This window comes from Parasteatoda tepidariorum, chromosome 7, assembly GCF_043381705.1.
Source record: "Parasteatoda tepidariorum isolate YZ-2023 chromosome 7, CAS_Ptep_4.0, whole genome shotgun sequence".
In the NCBI taxonomy this organism is placed as follows: domain Eukaryota; kingdom Metazoa; phylum Arthropoda; class Arachnida; order Araneae; family Theridiidae; genus Parasteatoda; species Parasteatoda tepidariorum.
Window position 1 is genome coordinate 88,433,459 of NC_092210.1, and position 5,435 is coordinate 88,438,893.

Below are 5,435 nucleotides of genomic sequence, written 5' to 3' on the forward strand. Positions count from 1 at the left end.
CGTTGAACTGAACCTTTGAAAGTGGTTACCTCTGTTCTTAAACATGGCGGAAAAGAAAGGTGATCGAAATAATCAAAATCTCGCAAAAGAATTAAAAATTACTCTAACAAAAAGTTGTATTATATTATCAATAAAACATATTAAGATTAAAAATCCCTGACTTTTATTTGTAGCTTTATTCAGTAATGTATTATTCGTTTCGAATCAATTACAACGTACTTTTTAAAAGTCGTAAATTTAAAAAGGAAACAATAAGAAAAGATTTAATTACATTTTGATGTTTTACTTCTTTTCTTTGTGTGTTAAAACAGTTTCTCAACAAATTACAAAGCGTCGTGAAATGCGGACCTTCAGAGGTTATTCACCTTTCCCGTCTCAGACAAGCGCTCGGAAACAAGCCATTTTTTTTTTCGTGTCTTTTAAACTAGAACCAATTATGATTCGTTGATTATTTAAAGCCGAATCAATAAAAGTAAATACTTGTATGCAGCATTGTTGTTTGATGTTCTTTTTTTCATAGCAAATTACGAAATATTTAGAAAAAAAGTGGTTATGATAATATTAGGATACTTAATATTGATCACACATTTTTTAATACTTTCTTGGGGAAACTAATGATGACTTTTTGTTAATAAATACTTCAAAATGTTATTAAAGACATTCCCAGATACCCCGCAAGAAATTATTTTCATCCAATTAACAATATTTACATTTAATATAGTATATATATAAAACAGTTAAAAATAAGGAAATTTTACTAAAGCCTTCTAAAAATAAATCATCAAAGGGAATGAAATAAAATGAATATTGATATAGCTGAAATTTGATAGGTTTATAACAGATTCTCTTTAGGTAAATGTATCTTACTGTCCGGGTTACGATAAATAGCAATGAAATAAGATTCTTAAATAAGATTTTTAAACCAAAAAAGAAAAATATATAATCTCTTCATCAGCTCCCACGATTATATTCGCAAAGGGAGTGCTTTCTAATATTGTATCAATATAGCCAAAGCAAAATATATCAATACCTCTCACTGTGAGGACCTCTCAAAAAAAACTAAAAATATATATATATTGAAAAACCGGAAAACAAAAAATGAAAAGTTATAATCTCCTCATCAGCTCACACGATTATAATAGCAAAAGGAGTGCTTTCTAATATTGTATCAATATGGACAAAGCAAAATATATCAATACAATAGTGTGAGGACCTCTCAAAAAATTGGAACAAAATCGGACACATTAAGTAAAAAATATATCACCAAAAAAAACAGAAAATAAAATGCAATTATATGCAATTTATAGTTTTATTATAATAATTATAATAGTTAATTTAATAATTTTTCTTTTTCTCTTTTCATTAATCTTTACTATTTTCCATGCTTTCTCTATATTTTAAACTTATTTTATGAGTTCTGTATACTTTGAGTTTATGCGAAGTAAATAATACTTATTCATTTTCTTAATTTTTTTTCGTTTTTCTCTTTTCTTTTCATCCTTTTGTCTATATTGTGTTATATATATAAATAAAGTAGTACACACCCAATTCTATGAAGCACTTTGAGCATAAAACAGTTAGGGGCAAATAATTTTACTTCGTGAAGGACAGGTACCAAAAAAGAAAAAAGACTATAATAGCTATTATTTGTCCTTACTTTCCTTAATATTTCTTTCACCTTTAGAGTTTTTTTCTTTCGATTTTTCAAATTAAGTTTACTACAAACCTTACGTTCATATAATTTAATTTTAAGATTTGTAAGTACTAATCTATTACTTTTTGTTGTCTTCTAGCAATTTATCACAACTATGCCCTACTTAAGTTTCCCTGTATCATTTCCTCCAAAGACTCAAGTCTACCAAATATTTTTAGATATAATACATAGGCCTAAAAACTTGCAGCAATAATTTATCCTAAATTCTATACAAGGAATATTTTTTTTAAAAAGATACTACTTCAAAGAATTGTCGAATTACACATTTCGCTGTATATTTGCAAGGAGTATTATTATAAATATATGAGAAAGCTTTATCAGTGTAACTACTTAGAACTTAGATTACTTATTCTAAGAAATCATTATATTTTTTTCTCTTTTCTTTCTTTCTTTCTTTATTTATTTTTATTCCACAGATTCAGGTTGTGTTCTTGTCTCTTATTGTTTGCAAATAAAATATATTATTATACCAGTAATACCCGGGTTATATTGGAGTATAATTATCGCATATCTTTAATTTGAAAATAGGGTTGTTCAATTAAATTCTTTTAATATATGGAAATAAATAAAATGTATGTGCTTGTATTACGCTATACTATTCTGGAATATAATTCCAGCACACTTTTGACAGCGTAAATTCGCGTTATTAATTTTTTTCATTAATTTACAATAAATCATATTAAATGTATCAATACTTTAGTAAATAATTTTAGAATATAATTTCCATGTTTCTATGATTTTTGAAACACAGGACTGAATGTACATAAATAAAAATGAAGCAAAATTTTGAAACAAATGAAACTGAATAACTATTGAATGCATGGGTTGTAGAGTATACAATATTTTAACTTCCATAGTTAGATGGTAAAAGTTCCAGATCTGTTGTTTTGTGGAAAGCTTAAATGCAATTATCTTTTTATATAAAAGATGTTGATAACCATGTCTGACGAAGAAGAAAAAAATGAAAAATTAAAAAAAATTGAGGGGCTAATTCGGAATTGTGAGCTCGGTTTTAACTCAAGGAATTCAAACAATTGGTAAAATTTTAGAGCATAGGTTAGGATATATATTAATGGAATTTCGAGAATATTTGTAATAAATACAAAGACCTCCTATAACTATAAAAGATGCCGAAATAAGTCATTTTCGCAATACAACAGTTGAAAATGATCGAAAAGACATGACGTTCAATGCCTTAATGTGGAATCAGAGATTTTACATTAGATTAAACGAGTTTTTTAAGAGAAAATTTAAAAATTATTGTCGAATAGTTTATGAAAATAACAGTTTCAAAACAACTAAATAAAAATTGATTAATTTTTTATGATCTTCTTCTTATTTTTATAAATTTATTATTATTATTTTTTTAAATTTTTCATACAATCACTTAGGTTTTATTCAAAAATTACAAAATAACTAAATAAACTACATAATAATGCTTTGTGTAAAATTAACATGAAAAGAGCAATTTTTTCCTCTTATTCTTACAAAATTTTTATTGGTTAACAATAAAGCGCATGTTTTTTTTTTTTTTTTCCTCTANTTGTAAGAGAGAAAGATTGATCAAGTGACAAATTGAATTTAATAACTATGAAAATTAAAAGAAAAGTTTGAAAATTATTTTAATTTAAAATAATATAAAAACAGTTAAAATAATAAAGTTTTGAGTTTTTTCAAAAATATTTTTTATCTATTTATTGCCAATTGCGGAAGTAATTTATTTTAATCTAATGGTATTTAACCGAAGGCTAAAATTATATTACGGTATTGCTATAGAATTACTTATGTAAAATAAATTCCATCCTCAACATCCTCAGTGAAAAACTAATTGTAAACACATTCTTTGTTAGCATATTTGCATATAAAACAATGATTATATTGCTATTAATTTTAAAAAATATGTGATTAAATTGATGAACTAAAAATTTATCTTATTTTTATTTATTTAGGAAAACGCATTGGACGTGTTTTGTGATTAATATTTCGTAATTTTATTATTCATCCTGTTAATAACATAATTATAAGTCGTACTTTTGTTTAGTAACAAATGTGGAATTAGAGTCTTTACAGATAAAATAATAATTAAACTGCAAAAAAAGGAATTATGTATTGAAATAAAAAAAAGGGGGGAAATTGTTTTCGGTTAGGTAAATAAGAGGCGTGTCCACAAAACATGCAAATCATCCAATGACGAGGAGATAGGAGGAGTTAAGGAAGTATTCTTTGTTCCCCTAACTTTTTATTTTGTCTCTTTGACCTTTTAACGACAAATTATATACTAACCAGAACTATTAACAATTTTTTAAATTTAAACGAATTCCAAAAAAAACTGTATTCTTAATTGCATTTTCTATTGTTTTTAAATCTCCTTTTTTTTCAAATTTCACGGAGAAAAATTTTAAAAATCAAAAAAAATCACATACTTGCCTTTTGCTAATTTTTTCTCGTAAAAAAAAAAAGACAAAATAAATGTATGAATATGGAAACAGCTACTTGTTTCAAAATTAAACATTTAATTTAGTTAAAAAAAATATTTGAAATTAAGGAAGAATTTACCTACTTAGAAATAGGTGATTTTTTTCAAACATTTTTTTACAAAAAAAGTCTTATAGTTTTTTTTTTTAAAGTTTTTCTTATTAATAAATCAAAAATAAATAATCGAGTTTTAAAAATTGTCTGTAGAGTAAGTTTTTAATCTATTTTCCGCCACATTTTATGCTTGCAACAATGTAGAACATAAAGCGGAAAATGAAATAGTAGTTGATGAAAATGAAATAGCGGAAAATGAAATAGTAATCCCTCAATTATGCATGCAAAAGGTAGTGTTATTTGACGAATAAAGTATATCACAAGGAATAACTTTAGAGTGTAAATAAAAGTAATGCACATTTTTATTTATTTTTCAATACCCATATTTTCTAAAATAAATCTTGAATTCTCCTTTATTCATAAATAAGACATAAACTCCCATATGTTTAAAAATGAATCATAAGTTCTCATATGTTCAAAAATAATCATATGCTTTCGTGTCTTCAGAATAAACCATTTGTTCACAAATAAACCTTAAGCTTATACTCATTTTCTTCCATTGCACTAAACAGTGTTTAATTTCTTTTTTCTTGTAATCTTAGGAGTTGTAAACGTTTTCATTTTCCTTAAAAGAATTTTTATATGCATTTATTCACTTATGCATTTATTTATCTTTTAAATCTTGTTCTGTCCATTTCTACGCTGTTAATCAATCATTGATGCGCTTCTCTTGGTAAACTGTTAGCTAACTTAACAATTAGTTAACAATGATAACCGCTTAGTTCTGCATCAATTGATTTTTCGTGATGCTTCCAAGAATTCATTTTCTGCGTCTCTTCTTAGAGTATCAATTCTATTTGAAGATCACGTTTTAATTCCGAATTTCTAAAAAGGGATTAATTAATTACTTATCTTAATACTATAGATTATTAATATTTTTTTGAATTCTAAATCAAAATCATGAAAGTCATTCAGCCTTTAAAATTCTCAATACATTAACATGAATAAAAATTTCAAGAACAGTTCATAATTTATACAAGTCATTTATAATTCAAAGGTTTTCATCAATTTAGATTTTGTTACATATTCTGAAGTTTGGTAAGCAGCGATATACGATGTGGAATTAATTTTTCACACACACACACACACACATATATATACATATATATACATATATATAAGACGTGTTTTA